This window comes from Neophocaena asiaeorientalis, unplaced genomic scaffold (assembly GCF_003031525.2).
Source record: "Neophocaena asiaeorientalis asiaeorientalis breed wild unplaced genomic scaffold, Neophocaena_asiaeorientalis_V1.1 scaffold72, whole genome shotgun sequence".
NCBI classification, from domain to species: domain Eukaryota; kingdom Metazoa; phylum Chordata; class Mammalia; order Artiodactyla; family Phocoenidae; genus Neophocaena; species Neophocaena asiaeorientalis.
In genome coordinates, this window is record NW_020185336.1 from 13,122,193 (window position 1) to 13,140,135 (window position 17,943).

The following is a 17,943-nucleotide window of genomic DNA, read 5'->3' on the forward strand; positions in this document are numbered from 1 at the left end:
GGCCCCCTCCGCAGGACCTGCGCCTGCGGGGTCCGCGGCCCGGGACCCCGCTGTGGGCGCGGGGGAAGCGTCTCAGTCGCTTTAAGGTGTTGCGCTCTCGGAAGGGCGGGCAGGGAGCCCGGGAGCCGGCGCGGTCCTGGGAGCGGGTGGGGAAGTCCTGCCGCCCTCCCCTACCTCCCGCTTCCGAACGTCCGGGGGCCTCACCGCCCTCCGCCCACAGCGCCCAAAAAAAAGTGGCCCCCAGCCCTGGGAGTCTGAGGCCCCGCTCCCTCGCCCCTCCCCCCGCGTCCCTTCCTCCTCCGCCCCTCCTCTTTCTCCTCCTTCTCTTCCTCCTCCTTCTCACCTCGTCAGGGTCTCTGCGCTCCCGCTCCGGAGCCCGCAGCCTTCCCCAGCCCATGCCGGGGACTCGGACCCCGCACCCTGAGAGTCTTTGTTAATGGATGTGGTGGGTGCTCGCGGGCTGCTCTTCTCGGGCGCCTTTTCAGCCGTCGAGGCTTGAGTGGGTGGGTGGGGTGGAGGCTGTATCTGGGGACCGCGGAGGAGACTTGGGTGCGGGCTCTGAGGGACCCCGGGGATCTGGTGTCCGGAGGCGGACTCTAGCCAGGGGTGGTCGCCCGGTTCCACACTGCCGTCCTCACCGGGTTCTTTCTGGCTCCGTGTGTCGAGTCCAGGTGGCCCGAGGCACCACGACCCGGAGGAGCAGGTTGAAAAGATCCGATGGCAGCACCACTTCGACCAGCTTCATCCTCAGACAGGTAGGAGGCGGGCGCAGGGGAGCAGGTTGGGCAGTAAGCCGAGCGCGCGGCCCCCACGTGCCGGAGCGGCTGGTAATGTCTCAGCGCGTCGCTTTTCGGCCGCGGGCTGGAGCTCCGGTTGGTCCTTCACTCTCTGTCCCGGGTTCCCAAGTCTTCGGGTCCTGGGAAGTTAGTTTGTGGGTGTGGACACAAGCCGGCGGGGACCTAGTTTAGGTCAGGGACGTTGAATTTAAGACTGGAAGTTATTTCTTTTTGCACCTTCGATGCGTGAGGAAGCGTCTTAGTCGTGTGACTGGACTTTGAGCGATCAGAGCCCCTGGGGCCGGACAACTGCTGTGATTCGGCTGAGAGTTAGAGGGCTCTTCTGTTTTGCCCTATTTTGAATACTCTCCTTTGTCATCTCCGAGCTCTGGTCAAATGAAAGACATTTGGAACAGAAAGTTTGGTCTCGCTTTGGGACCTATTTGGTTCGCTCAGTTAGGGAAAGACAGCGGATCTGGTTTAAATCGAAATAAGCGAAGGCCGGCCCTCAGTTTCGGGGGTCTCGGTGGTGCTACACTTAGTGTTTGTTTTCTTAGGGGTTTTCTTCTGCGTGGTTCTAGTGCCTGTTGACAGTGCTAAAAATCGCCGGTTCAGCTGAATGCTGAGGTGCCTTTTACCTTGACACAGGAAATTGCTCCTTAATTTGCTGCAAAGAAACCACCCCTACATGGCTGCTGGGTGCTAGAGAGATCATGCAAAAGGGAATCACCTTGATCTCTCTTTGGAACAGAAACTGTCGAGGTGTGTGAGTTCGGGGTACCCTGGGAGGACTTTGGTCATCGCACCACGACGTTTTTATCCCAAGGCTCTGCTGTGGGCTGCTGGAGTGACATTGGGAAGTTTTTTTCCCTCTGGGTCACTCAGATCATTGTGTTTTTAACCTATGATGGCAGCTGCACTGTGTTTCTGTAGTGATTGTTATCAATTTAAACAGATTATCCATGACGAATTGGGTATTAGACTCAGAATTGGACTCAGACCTCTCCTAAAAAGTCCATAGAGCATATTTACATAATATTGATTACATAGGCATTCATTTTCTGCAGAAATAGAAATTATTCCTACGACTCTTTAATTCAGTGAGTACTAAGCATGTACATTTAAAAAATAAATATATTTTGGATTCTGAATTCATTCGAAAGTATATTCTATCCTTTTTGCAGTGTTTAGATTATTTATGTATTTAATAAAGCAAAGACATTCTTCATCTTTTACAAAAATTGAGTTAGGTGACTGAGATCTTGTTTATGTTATTTTGTAGGTGCCTATTTTTGGTAGTGTTTTATTATTGCAACTTCTTAGAAATATTAATTATACAGCAGTGTATTCCATGAGCTGTTTGACTAAAACTTTTGAGTTCAGCTACACCATCACTTCACTAATGTTTTATTCTTCCAAGCACAGAGCCATCAATATCCTTTGTAATATTCTTATTCTTTCTTCAATTTAAATGAAAAAGTGAGATAATGCATGTATAAGTTCTTGTTAAGTGTGCTGGTATGTGTTGGCTTAAAAATGTAGAAAGTATTCATGCTAAATAATTTCGAGAGTAATTTAAACCATTGCAGATTTTTGGAACAAATATATTTCATAAGTCTTTCTGAAAATAGGCTAGGATTTGTTGGTGTAATAAGATGGCCTAATTTAAATTCAGAAGCTAGCTGTGATTGTATTATATACACAATCTTAACTAACTTTTCTGCACAAAAATAATACATAGTTTTTGTGAGCACTTACAGTTCGGTAAGCATCCTATATATGATCTTGTTTAAATGGCATAATATAAACTTTTATAATGGCTACAATAAAATAACTGAGGGATTTTTATTTATTTGACAAGAGATGAAAAATGATTCCAAATGTAACTTTAACAGTGTATTTTGAAATTAAATTGAACAGTTTTCACCCAAATGCCAAAAAAGTATTTTTTTAAAAAGCACAACAGCTGTTTATGTTACTAGAGACTCATTATTTGTAGAGTGACCAGTGGTTTACTGTTTTCAAATTCTTGATGTATTTCACAATCTCTGTGATGCCTTTGCACATGATGAAGATAGTGAGGATACCAATAAAAACAGTGCTGCTCATTTCTCTGCTATATCATTTACAGAGATGGGAGGGGGAAGATTTCACTTACTAAAAAAAAAAAAGATTGTGTTGAATCAGATGGGTAAATCTGGGCTGGTGGTAAAGAACAGAGGACAGCTGGCAAACTCATCAAATAGAACAGTGTTTATTCTCTGAGCTGGTAAAAAAATTTCAGTGTTCATGTGTGTATATGCACAGATGAATATGTGTGCACACACATACACATGTACACATGTGAGTTGGCCTGAAAATGAACAGACTGAGACAGAGAGCCTGCCTCTCCCCTGAGGACTGCTCACAAAGTCCCTCTGGCATCTTTGACCTTGTTTCCTGGTCTCCTAGATTGCTGCCCTCCACAATTTAGGAGGGATGGAGGTTTTGGAATGAATCCAGGGAGCAGCTAAATTATTTCTTTGAGGAAAAGTGAGAAGATTAAGTATTTTGCCACTGAAAGGAGAGAGAGCTAGGGGTGACCCAGTAATGATCTTCAAAATGTACACAAAGATGGGACTTCCCTGGCGGTCCAGTAGTTAAGACTCTGAGCCTCCCCTTCAGGGGGCTCAGGTTGATCCTTGGTTGGGGAACTATGATCCCATATGCTGTGCGGTGCAGCCAAAAAAAAAAAAAAAAGAACACAAAGACGTTCTTTGGAAATGTGATGGGCTGTTGTCAGTCTTCACTGAGGACGAAACTCAAGAATTGGCTACAATTAGAAAGGAATGATGCTTTTACAGCAGGACTTTCTGAAGAGTGTTGATATCATTGGAATGGCTTTCCAAGTAAGGCTGTAGAATTTTGTCTCAGGAGATTACTTTTGACAGGCTGTTTATGAATAGACTGTTTATTCATGTTTTAAATTTTTAGGAAACACATTAAATATTTGCCATGTGCCTAGCACTGCACTAGATACTGTGGAATAGGAATGAAAAGAAGAATGAGACACAGCTTCTGTACCCAAAGGATTTTATGATCTAGTTATGGAGACATAGATGTATACAAATAATACGGTGAAACGGAGCAAGGAATTAGGGTGTCTGCAGAATGCCCATGTGTGCTGAGTATATGAAATACCCATGGGTGGCACTGTGCATACAGGTTGTGTGGTAGAATGCTACAGGTTACTCTCACTGGGGTTACTCCCACCTTACTCCCCACTGGCTTTCGAAGGAAAATCTGATCAGAGTGAGATCAGTTTGTTGACCTCTCCTTGTTAAGTCTGCCTTTATGAGAACTGCAGAGTCTTACAAGACCTGGCTCCTACCAGCTTCCAGCCTCATCTTAAGCCATGATCTCTAAGCTCTGGACACAGATCTTGAACACACCACCCTCCCTCCTGCCATAGGCCCTTTGCACATGCTGAGTGTCTGTGTGGAGGGCTCTTGTTCTCCCCTCTGCCTAGCTGATTTTTTAATCTTCCTTGAGACCTAAGTTTAGTCTTCACTTCTTCTTCTAACCTCCCTGTTAAGGTTAGTTCCTTAGCCACTTACCTCACCCCAGAGTGCATTGTACCAGTTCTCAATAGTACCATCACTATTTATTTAACATTTCATTATTTAACATGTAATTAGATTTTTTTGTTAATGTCTGTCTCCCTATCCAGATAACAAGTTCCACTAGGGCAGGGACATGTCTGTATTTGGTCTCCTTTTTGCCCTCAGCACTTAGCATAGTAGATGTTCAGTAAATACTTATTTGATTGAATGAAGGAGTGGATGAATGGAGGACTAGCTTGATGTATTTTAGACATGAGGTTCTGCTCCAATATTAAACTCTTTGTTTAATCTGGAGAAATTGCCTCCTAACAAACCTCCCTCAAATTTAGTGACTTAAAGCAACAACATTTAAAAAAATGTCTGTGTACTGAGCAGACACAGTTCTTCTTTGTGTGATGTTACCTGGGTACTGGGAAGGCTGAAATGTCTAAGACAGCCTCACACGTGTGGTTGGTGGTTGGTGCTGGCTGCTGGCTGAGAACTCAAGTAGAGATTTTGGCAGAGGGCTCACTTTTCCTCTACCTGGGCCTCTCAGCATGGTTGCTTGAGCTTCTTCCCAACATGGTGGCTAGGTACCAAGCAGGACCATCCCAAGAAGCAAAGGCTGAAGCTGTAGACTTTATAAGACCTGGTATCAAAAGCTATATGACATCACGTCTGTTGCAATCTCTAAGTCAAAACAAATCAAAGGGATAGCCCAGTTTCAAAGGGAGGGGAAATAGACTCTATCTTTTGATGGAAATAGACTCTATCTTTTGATGGGGTGTGTCAAGGTCACCTTACAAAGGAGCACATAGAATGGAAGATATTGTTGCAGCCATCTTTGGAACCATCTACCTTAAAGCAAGGTTCCTTCTGTTTTTTTTCAGATTATGCTAATCAGATGATCATTACAATAATTCAATGAACCCACACTGTAGGTAGAGATCTAAAACACATTCAGGTACTAAGTTGATACTATAATAAAACAAGTTGGCAGAAATATTCTTTGGGTTCTAATTTGAGCACTGGTTATAGACACATTTCTCTGATGAAATGCAGATTCATCAACAGAAGGTATATGCTTTGTGCACAGCTCCAAGAATAATCATACACTTGGAGTCATGCATACATGCACAATTTATCCATAAGCTTAGAATCACAGAATTATAGAACTGGAAGAGGTTGTGGAGGGAAAGTACTTTGATTCCCCATTTTTAGATGAATGAAACACAGACCCAAGGACATAAAGCCCTTACCAAGGTCACACCAGTAGATAGTGGCAGAACAGAGACAGGAGACCCCCACTCAGATCCTGCAGTTTTTCCACCACAACACACTTCATCCCTGAATAATCACGACAGGCACACAAACACACAAGGACTTACTCCTCTTAGAGCCTAGAAATATTCCTAGTTTAGATGGTTACTGTGAAGAGCAAAGCAACCACTGAAGAATCTGCAGACTGTAGTTTTTTCCCAGTTTTATCATGGGATGGAATTTTTGTTTGCATGGTTCACGGTTCATGGAGGTTTGTTTGTTTGTTTACTTACTAACGTACTAGTCATTGTATTAACCAGTCTAACCAGAAGATGAAATTACTTGAGTTTTTACAGCTGAGGGACTTGAATTATAGAGACATGATTAAACAGGTGAGGGGAGGGCTTAAAAGCTAAACCTAGAGGTTAGCAACAGGGGGAAGCTGCTATCACCTCTAGGTACAAGGACAAGGGGAGGAGACTGTAACTAGAACCCAGGGGCCAAAATCACCTGGTAGATGCTGGAACCAGTGGGGTGCTGTTTGTAGGAGCAAGAGACACAGAGGAGATGCAGCCTCTGTCAGAGAAGCCACTTGAGGTGGAGAAAATGGGGAGAAATACTCTGGCTTCTCCTTTCTTGTGCTCCCCACCCCTGCCTTGTCTCCCACTGGCTGACCTGGACACCAGCTGACATGGGAGTCTGGGAAACAACCTGCAGGCCATGGGCCCCCTGAGACAGAAAGCAGAGCAGAAAACGGAGAGGATGAATCTGAGGAAAACAGGCCAGGACTGGCACAACTATTATTATATTTTAGCTGCCTGGAAGATAATAATGAATCGTTTTCATCAGCAAAATTGGAAGCTTTTACTTGCTCTGTAAGTCGAGTGTCCTTGCTAAATGATATAATCCAGTGACAGTGAACCTTAAGGAAAAGTTTACACCTATTTCCTTTGTGAATTCTATCCAGAATGCATCTTCCCAAATTGAGATCTGATAGAACAAAACAGAACTCTGCCTCTGTGGCAAACTGTGCTTCGTTCTGGCTCTTGGGCTTGAATAAATGGAACTGAATTTATGAAGCTTCTTTCGGATTGAGAAATCTAATTACTAGGCAGCTAACCCGTTAAGCAGTCGTTTTTGCTTTTCTCCGAGTTTCTGTTCGTGGCGTGCAGAGTTCCCGAAATCTCATTTTTTATAGAATAAAGAACTATGTATCCTTCAGTTTAGGTTGATCAGATTTTATTGAAGCTTACATAAATTCTGATTCAATTTTTAATCCTTCTAGAAAATTATAGGACGCCGCGTGAAAATGAAGCTGAAAATGACCTTGGCTTTCCTGTGGCCCTCTCCCTGTAATTATTCCACGTGCTGACCCAGACAATGTTGTTACCAAGGATCAGGGACTATTTCTTCATCAAGGGAAAAAGCAAGGGCAGAGTGGAAGAGAATGTAGTTTTGTCTACAAACTACAGTTAGTAGCTAGTTGTAGAAACGAGTCTCTTCACTCCTGATGAGCCTACTAACTCAGTGGGGTTAGCTGGGCTCAGCAGATCGAGTTCTAACCCATCTTTTCTGGCTGAGGTTGTGGCGTTGTCAAAGCTCATCGTTGTCCCCTGAGTCTGGCCCTTTCTTGGTCTCATTTCTGCAGCTCAGATTCAGAAGAAAGCATAAGCCCTAACCAGGGTGAGTGGGCTTGCACCTCACTCAGGTTCACTGAAGACCCCAGGAAATGTCCACAGACTTGTGGGGAGTGGAGTGTGCAGGCCGCATTCCATGTTTGCCCTCTGCAATGCTTTGGAGAGGAGTGCTTCCTAGAGCAGCGCCACCCTCTCTGCTTGCTTGCCCTTTGCAGCCGGAGTGTGTGTGTGTGTGAGAAGGACCATCTGAGCCCCTGCCTGGTATAGGCAGAGCCCCTGGATGGTGTTCACTTCCTTTGAGTCCAGGCTGTTGCACCAGTATTTCCCCTGTGGGCCGTGCAGAGCACTTCCTTACCGTCCCCAATGACACATTCTCTTGATAATACCTCTCCAGATTAGAATCCACCAAATTGATAAGTCTCAAGAAGAGCTAGGCTGTTATGTGTAAAGAACCCCCATAAAACCCCACTCCGATTTAAGCAGCCAGTATGGTCCTGCCTTCACACAGTTACATGTCCTCATTCTAACTGAGCCAGGAGAACGTAGAGGTAGAACACGCACTCTTTGTTCTAGAAGAGTGTAAGTTATGAACTTGACTACAGAGCGACACATCAGGCATTTTACATGGATTCAGCCATGTGAATGGGGTCAGCGAGGCGGGTAGGGTGAGAACTAGAAGCCTGAACTAATGAAGAGGCTAAATTATAGATTCAATTTTAAGGGAATAGTTTTATTGCTTTCAAGTAACAAAAATGACAAGCTGTGTGCTTCCTTAGCAGGCGTTCAGAAAGTGAGAAGGCTGATGAATTACCAACACCTGGCTTGAATATAGATGGTGCTTTGAAATTCCTTGAAGATGGTTTTCATTTTAACTAGAAAAACATGCTGCTCTGTAAACTTTCCTACTTTCTTTACTCTATCCTTTCTTATTACACCCATAGACAGAGCAGAGGTAATTACTTGAATCCGAAGGGATGACATTCAGCTTTATTTACTGAAAGTATAATTTAGATGGGGCCATAAAACTTGAGGGACATCTGAATCTTTCTGATCATTTTCACTGTCATCATTGGATGAAAAAGTGTGCCTATTTTATTTCTCATTTTATGTTCTTTTCTGTTGGTGGAGGTATCTTTCTCCAGGGCTGCAATTTAAATTGCTGGAGCAGAAGTCTTTGTTTTGAGAGGAAATATTTTGTAAACAAACTTGAAAAGAATCAGCATTTTTTTCAGGTTGTGAGAATCACTAGAAATGGTAAACTTTTGTAGTGCTCACTGTGTCTGAATGTTATGATATTATTTTTTAACTCCTTAGGAAAAATCTTTTTTTCAATTTCTTTTTTAATGCAGAAAAGACCAACAGTAATGGAAATGCATAATAACTCACGTAGATGAATTTATCATCCTGGCCCACTTCCTTCTCCATGGCCTAGTGCTAGGGTAACAGCTCAAAGGCTGATTATGTTTCCAAATCAAACAAGTGGATAAAATCCTCACTGTTGAGGTTGGAGTGCTTTATGGTCACACCTTTCTAATTTGGCCTCTTTGTGTGTGTGAGTGGAACAGAAATGAGGAAGTCATTCTTTCAGGAATTCAGAGGCTGTATTCTGTTATCGCCATAATCTAATTTTCGAACATTTTCATCACCCTCCCAAAAAAACCTTGTAACCATTAGCTGTCATTCCCCAACCTCCTTCCCACCCCCAGCCCTATGCAACCACTGATCTACTGTGTCTATAGATTTGCCTGTTCTGGATGTTTCATTCCAAATTACATTCACGTAACTGGAACCATACAATAATATGTTATCTTTTGTGACTGGTTTTGGATTATTTCATTAGCATATTCTCTACACCAGTCTGAAGGTTTCCAGTCGTAGCCCCTGGTCTAAACGCAAATGTTGGCCTGCCTGTGGAAAGAGACTTGCCTTTCCTTAAGCCTAGATCCAGACAGCACTTCAAGTCATGGTGTTGAATTGGGTGGATCGTGTTTGTATTTATTTTGGAATTGCAGTGTCAGGTCATAAAGCTGAATTTGTGGGGGAGGGGTAAAACTATTTGACCTGCATGGAAATCAAATCCCTGACCTTGGCCTCCTTGTCATCGAGACTGAACAAAACTGAGTGACTCTCATCTATAGAAGGGATTTATGTAATAGGATGAGATCGATGGGATTAAAGAAAAATGTCAGGATTAAAGAAAAGTGATCAATGCCATCATTTTCAATAATTTTTAGTGATAGAAATGTCTTGGGTACTTACAATTCAAAATACTTCTTTTATCTAGATGTTTGTAATAACTCAGCTTTGGTAATTATATTTCTTCCTTGAGAGATACAGTTAAGGAGAAAGCAGAGTGCTTGAGTCCCAAGCTAAGTACAATATTTATGAGAATTATTGGGTGTATAAAACTGTACTTTCTATGTGGCAGGTGCTGCTCAATTATATTTGAGCACTTCCCTGGGGGACAAAAGTCAATTATCAACATAGTCCTGTGAGAGAGAAATAGGTCAGCTGCAAACATTCTCTGCTAATTTCAGAAAGCTTGAGGGGTGATTTCTTTTGGGGGATTTTTTTTTTTTTTTATTCCTTTGGTGGTTGTAGGAAGACCTTCTGATTAGGGAAGGCTCTGTTTTTCATTTGGGTGTCTTATTCAGTTACTTTACTGTGAATATTTCTTTTGATCATGTAAAATGAAAATTAAACAAAATAGTATCTTTTAAAAAACTGTCAAATCTACATTGTAAGAATAATGTGTACCATGGGTATTATTATTACTGTTTCTTATACATTAGTAGAGATGCTCAGGCTTTAAATTCACCTGGTAAAATGCAAATTTCATATTTGCAAGTATTTTGTTTAATAGTTCTGTTACATAGGAAGCGTAAAAAGTGTTAATTGTTAAAAAAAAGGAAGGATACTGGTGATTTTTTTAAAAAAATTATGTTTATATTTTTATTGTGGAAAAATACATGTAACAAACTTTACCAATGTAACCATTTTTAAATGCATAATTCAGTGGCATTAAGTCCATTCGCTGGTGTCATTTTTATTTTGTTTTACTTTATTTTTTTATAAATTTATTTTATTTATTTATTTATTGGCTGTGTTGGGTCTTCATTGCTGCACGCAGGTTTTCTCTAGTTGCGGCGAGCAGGGGCTGCTCCTCATTGCGGTGCATGGGCTTCTCATCACGGAGGCTTCTCTTTGTTGCGGAGCATGGGCTCTAGGCGTGCGGGCTTCAGTAGTTGTGGTGCACAGGCTTAGTTGCTCCGTGGCATGTGGCATCTTCCCGGACGAGGGCTTGAACCCATGTCCCCTGCATTGGCAAGCGGATTCTTAACCACTGCGCCACCAGGGAAGCCCTGCTGTCATTTTAAAAATGAATGTGGCAGGTTATTTAAAAAGTGCAGACCAGGCAAAACTTAAATATATCCTACTTCAAAATACACTAAAAATGTCCACCATTGTCCAGGCCCCCAAACACAGCTGTGACCTTGTTTGAAGCCACAACAACAATAACAGGAAACCGGCCCTGGAGCACGTCACGGTGCCATGGGGACTGCAGCTGAGCAGAACCAGGAGGCACTGTGGATGCCCAGCCGACCCCCAGGCTGGGTGTGGAGAGGTGGATGGGAATAGGTTGGGGCCCTGCCCCAGAACACCTGTTTTCTTCTTCCTCCACTGTCTGAAATCCGAACAGTTTCTAGATGATTTGGGTTAAGGAGCAGCCTATTTTAAAACTGTGAACGTTCCTGGGAGTCTTAAGGGGCTCTCGTCATTCATCTGTGATCGTGGTTTGACTTACTGCCTGCAGGTAAGCTCATTTCACTCTTGTCCCCAAGCCCACCTCAACAAGGCAGACGGTTCCCAACAGAGACCCCAGTCTCCCTGGGTCTGTTTGTCCTTTCACACCTGTGTTCTCCCCTTACTTTCCCCGCCGACCTGCCCCTGCTACAAGCACACCTGCCCAGACGCAGACTCAACTCCCGCTCTCTTCCCTCACCCCCTCAGTCATGCCATTCCTTCTCCTTGAAGAAGGTCTCACCATTTTCACTTGATGCTGATCTTTCCATCTGTTAAACCCTTCTAGAACCTTCTCCTCCATGAAGTTCTGTGATACGGCAGCAGGTCTCCTTCTCTGGCACTCCCTGACATTCTGTTTTGACCGTTCCCTATTAAATTCTCCTTTGTGTAACCAGAAGGACCCCGTGCCCCACCAGCCTGTGGGTCTATGTGGTCATTGTCACTAACTAATCACGTGGCGCAAGAGGAAGGAGAAGCAGCTTGGAAAGGAAGTCTTGATGTAGAGACATTGATAATGTCCCATTTTGCTTGTTCACTTCTCCTAGCTGTAGACAGAGGACTGCAACGCCTTGCCTCCTAATAGCCTGCCCATTATCTCTGAGTTGAGGGGGTGATCACAACTCTGTCCCTCGTTGAGCTCGGCTGCCACAAGCCTTTGAAGGAGGTTATTCCCGCTGCAGTTGCTCTGCTTCATCTGTGAGGACACTGCTTCCTTCTTACTAAGATGCTGCTTCTCAGGCAAAATCTCAAAGGTGACTAACAGCACTATACTCTTCAGCCTCTCTGGACAAGTTGTGTTCCAGACTTCCTCAACTCTGGGTCACACTCTGAACCCTGGGCCCTCGAATGGCACTTGCTGTGCCCTGCATATCACATGTCCCCTTGTAAAGCCAGCTTCTGTGCTTTCAGCCTGCATCTCACTGTAGGGTTACACTGGGAAACAGATGTCATTCTGCCTCTGCCCCAGGACTGTACACAAAACTTGCTTCGAACAGCGACCCTCCCACCCATGCATACGTGTTGACCTGTACAGTTTGAGGTAGCCAAGGCCAAACTTTGAATCCCCCATTAGTCTCATTGATAAGATACTAATAGTAATTTATGTATTTTTTCTTTATTTTTGTTTTGTGAATTTGAATGGGGGTGCGAATAGAAAAAATAAGAGGAAAGAGGAAGGTAATATTGGGGCCTGAAGCACTTTGGGAGTTAGTGCAGGCCTGGGTTGGATATCAGAATGGAGACCTTGGGACAGAAGGAGGGCACTGGGTACCTGGAGAGAAAAACAGTGGCTGGTGGGAGATGGTTTCAGAAAGGGAAGTGAATGAGGAACACACTTTGTTTATTTCAAACTTTGTTCTGGAACTGTATCTGTTGGGAATCTTTCAGTTGCAAATAAACAAACTCAATGCAATTGGCTAAGGCAAAGTAGAGAATTACTGGCTTATGCTAGTGAAGAGTTCAGGAGTACATCTGGCTAGCTTCAGGTATGGCTTGTTCCAGTTCATGACTTCATCAGGGCTTCTGTTCCCTTTCTCTGCAGTTCTTCCAGTACTGCATGATCTTCTGTGCTCAGTTCTGTGTGCTCGCTCAGTCCTCGGTTTGGCATTTTTCATGGTGGCAGCAGTGGCCACAGTGGCTCAGGGTCTCCCATTCATCCACTCCCCTGTTCAGAGGAAGAGCTAGCTCTTTTATGGTAGCTCCAGCAAAAAGGAAAAGAAGGTTTTGTTTGTTTGTTTTCAGAGGTACCACCCTCCCTCTGAAACAACACAATACACACACACACACATATACTTCTTGAATCTTATTGGCCTGAAATGGCTCATGAACCAGTACTGTGGCCAGGGGACTGCCTGAAGCCAGTGGTTGGCCACTCCTGGAGATGAGATTGGGGTCAGCCCCACTAAGACTGAGAATGGGGAGGACCAGTTCCCTAAGAGAATTTGGGAGCTTAGTGGTAGACGGAGGGGAAAGTGGATGTTGCAGAAGCAATTAATCAGACGTTTATTCAAGGAAGGACCCTCAGGTGGACCCAGCCAAGATGGTGGGATTCATTCCTTCTCTTCCTTCTTGTATTACGTTTCATCCACTTCATGGGTTAAATAAGAATTTTTTAAAAATTGTGTTAAATACATGTAACATAAAATTGACCATCGTAACCGTTTTTCAGTGTACAGTTCAGTGATGTTAAGTACATTCTCACTGTTGTATTATCATCACCACCACCCATCCTAATTATAATTTTGTAGGGAGTCTAACGTTCTGTTGTAACATTGTTTCTTAATGAGAAAATATGTACCAAATTTCAAATAACTGACTAAACAATGAATTTATGGGACACCACCCAAGTATTAATACAGGAGTGGCTACCTGAATTAATATTTCTCAAGGGCCTCTGTTTTTCTGTCTGCAAAACGGGGGTTTGAGTGGGGTGGACTAGATGACCTCTGAGGTTCCTTCAGTCTCTAGTATTATAGAGCTTCACGTCTGTGTCTGCAGATGTGTGTGGTCAGTTCATGCATCTTGGTAGAAAACACTATATTCTGTAGTTTTTGCGGAAGTCCAGTGACACTTAGCTGCTGAGATGAACTCATAAAACATAGGGTCATTCAATATCAAATATTATTGAAAGTATTAGATGAAGGCATTCTTTATAGAATGTAGCAAAGAGATGATGTGGAAAGGTTTAGAAGAGGAAAGATAAATTTGGATAGAGCTGGAATTTATAACTCTTTCAGGCATGTGCATACAGCCTGAAAGGATCTGCAAAGAATAGAGTGGGTTGTCAAGAATGAGATATTTGTGAAATGTGCTGAGATGGTTCTCAGATGTGCATCCTGGAAGCTATTAAGAGGAAGTCAGCTGAGAAGTAGTGTAGCTCCTGCTATTATGATGATTACAGCCACCAGGAAGAGCAGTAGCTAATGGGGCTTAAATCTATAATAAAGAATAACAAAAGTTGCCATATGGAAACTTTGCTGGAGGTGAGTGGAACCACAAGTTTGATTCTTATCATTTAAAAACACTGCATTAGGAGCTTTCAGTACTGACTTTCCTGCGTACCCCTAGTTTCATAGGGGAAGGATATTTAGCATTTGTAGTTCAGCATGGCTCCCCATATTCCAGAAAATGAGGCAGGAATTTCTGTTTTTAAGTGACATTAACTATTTAATAAGTAGACTTCGGTGGATATGTTTATAGAACTTCGTGTGTTCAAGTTGCCTGGGTAAGCTGGTGCACTTGATTGTTTTCCTTCTCGTCCCTCTTCCAGTCAGTGGTACATGCTCCTTATTTATTATTTAAAAATATGTTTACATCCTGGCTTGGTCTGGAAATGACTTAAGTTAGCTTGTATGATATCACAAGTGAAGAAAATGAACTAAGGAGAAAATAAGGCTAAGATGGTGTGCCAGTAAAATCCGAGTCACTCGTTAGTTGGGGGCCTCCAGTTTGACTCTGAACTTTCTAGGACGTACCCAGAGAGGAAAGCAAGGTCATTTACAGGATTTAGGATGTCCAAGGGTAAAAGTACACTTGTGGTTTAAGAGAAGCACAAATACTTCCCACTCTGAGACTAGAGAGAAGTTTCTCATGGAGTTGAGAGTGTGTAAGGTAGTAAATTAAACCCTGATGTGACACCTTATCATTATTCTGGAGTTGTTTTTTTACTAATATCATTTACTATACAGATAATGTCCCTCATCGTGCTGGAGTATAGTTCAATAAAAGCAATTATGTGGGAGCCGTTGCTATATCATCCACAGATGTCTGTAATTCTCAACCTTGGCTGCATATTAGAATCACCAGGGACGTATATAAAAATCCCCATGCCAGGCTGCACTCGAGCCTCATTAAATCAGGATTGCTGGATATAGGACTCAGGCATCAGTATTTTTCAAATCACTTCAACTGATGGATGGGCTTATCTGGACTCAGTAATCCAGGTAAGGTTTTTTTTTTTTTAATAACATCTTTATTGGAGTATAATTGCTTTACAATGTCGTGTTAGTTTCTGCTGTATAACAAAGTTAATCAGCTATATGTATACATATATCCCCATATCCCCTCCCTTTTGCGCCTCCCTCCCACCCCTCTAGGTGGTCACAAAGCACTGAGCTGATCTCCCCGAGCGATGCAGCTGCTTCACGCTAGCTGCAGTAGCGGGATTGCTGGGTCGTATGGTAGTTCTATTTGTAGTTTTCTAAGGAACCTCCATACTGTTCTCCATAGTGGTTGTATCAATTGACATTCCTACCAACAGTGTAAGAGTGTTCCCTTTTCTCCACACACTCTCTAGCATTTGTTGTTTGTAGATTTTTTTGGTGATGGCCATTCTGACTGGTGTGAGGTGATACCTTACTGTAGTTTTGATTTGCATTTCTCTAATGATTAATGATGTTGAGCATTCTTTCATGTGTTTGTTGGCCATCTGTATATCTTCTTTGGAGAAATGTCTATTTACGTCTTCTGCCCATATTTGGATTGGGTTGTTTGTTTTTTTGATATTGAGATGCATGAGCTGCTTGTATATTTTGGAGATGAATCCTTTGTCAGTTGCTTTATTTGCAAGTATTTTCTCCCATTCTGAGGTTGCCTTTTCATCTTGTTTATGGTTTCCTTTGCTGTGCAAAAGCTTTTAAGTTTCATTAGGCCCCATTTGTTTATTTTTGTTTTTATTTCCATTTCTCTAGAAGGTGGGTCAAAAACGATCTTACTGTGATTTATGTCACAGAGTGTTCTGCCTATATTTTCCTCTAAGAGTTTGATAGTGTCTGGCCTTACATTTAGGTTTGTAATCCATTTTGAGTAGATTTTTGTGTATGGTGTTAGGAAGTGTTCTAATTTCATTCTTTTACATGTAGCTGTCCAGTTTTCCCAGCACCACTTATTGAAAAGACTGTCTTTTCTCCATTGTATATTCTTGCCACCTTTATCAAAGATAATGTGACCATATGTGCGTGGGTTTATCTCTGGGCTTTCTGTCCCGTTCCATTGATCTGTATTTCTGTTTTTGTGCCAGTACCATACCATCTTGATTACTGTAGCATTGTAGTATAGTCTAAAGTCCAGGAACCTGATTCCTCCAGCTCCATTTTTCTTTCTCAAGATTGTTGTGACTATTCGGGGTCTTTTGTGTTTCCATATAAATTGTGAAATTTTTTGTTCTAGTTCTGTGAAAAATGCCATTGGTAGTTTGATAGGGATTGCACTGAATCTTTGGGTAGTACAGTCATTTTCACAATGTTGATTCTTCCGGTCCAAGAACATGGTATATCTCTCCATCTATTTGTATCATCTTTAATTTCTTTCATCAGTGTCTTATAGTTTTCTGCATACAGGTCTTTTGTCTCCTTTGGTAGGTTTATTCCTAGGTATTTTATTCATTTTGTTGCAATGGTAAATGGGAGTGTTTCCTTAATTTCTCTTTCAGATTTTTCATCATTAGTGTATAGGAATGCCAGAGATTTCTGTGCATTAATTTTGTATCCTGCTACTTTACCAAATTCATTGATTAGCTCTAGTAGTTTTCTGGTGGTATCTTTAGGATTCTCTATGTATAGTATCATGTCATCTGCAAACAGTGACAGCTTTACTTCTTTTCCAGTTTGGATTCCTTTTATTTCTTTTTCTTCTCTGATTGCTGTGGCTAAAACTTCCAGAACTATGTTGAATAATAGTGTTGAGAGTGGGCAACCTTGTCGTCTTGTTCCTGATTTTAGAGGAAATGGTTTCAGTTTTTCAGTTTTCACCATTAAGAATGATTTTGGCTGTGAGTTTGTCATATATGGCCTTTATTTTGTTGAGATAAGTTCCCTCTATGCCTACTTTCTGGAGAGTTTTTATCATAAATCGGTGTTGAATTTTGTCAAAAGCTATTTCTGCATCATTGAGATTATTCTATAGTTTTTATCCTTCAGTTTGTTGATATGGTGTATCACATTGATTGATTTGCATATATTGAAGAATCCTTGCATTCCTGGGATAAACCCCAGTTGATCATGGTGTATGAGCCTTTTAATGTGCTGCTGAATTCTGTTTGCTAGTATTTTGTTGAGAATTTTTGCATCTATGTTCATTAGTGATATTGGCCTCTAGTGTTCTCTTTTTGGGACACCTTTTTCTGGTTTTGGTATCAGGGTGATGGTGGCCTCGTAGATTGAGTTTGGGAATGTTCCTCCTTCTGCTATATTTTGGGAGAGTTTGAGAGGGATAGGTGTTAGCTCTTCTCTAAATGTTTGATAGAATTCGCCTGTGAAGCCATCTGGTCCTGGGCTCTTGTTTGTTGGAAGATTTTTAATCACAGTTTCAATTTCAGTGCTTGTGATTGGTCTGTTTATATTTTCTATTCTTCCTGGGTCAGTCTCAGAGGGTTGTGCTCTTCTAAGAATTTGTCCATTTCTTCCAGGTTGTCCATTTTTTGGGCATATACTTGCTTGTAGCAATCCCTCATGATCCTTTGTATTTCTGCTGGGTCAGTTGTTACTTCTCCTTTTTCATTTCTAATTCTGTTGATTTGAGTCTTATCCCTTTTTTTTTTTTATGAGTCTGGCTAGTGGTTTATCAATTTTGTTTAACTTCTCAAAGAACCAGCTTTTAGTTTTATTGATCTTTGCTACTGTTTCCTTCATTTCTTTTCATTTATTTCTGCTTTGATATTTATGATTTCTTTCCTTCTGCTAACCTTGGGTTTTTTTTGTTCTTCTTTTTCTAATTGCTTTAGGTGTAAGGTTAGGTTTTTTATTTGAGATGTTTCTTGTTTCTTGAGGTAAGATTGTATTGCTATAACTTCCCTCTTAGAACTGCTTTTGCCGCATCCCATAGGTTTTGGGTTGTCATGTTTTCATTGTTATTTGTTTCTAGGTATTTTTTTATTTCCTCTTTGATTTC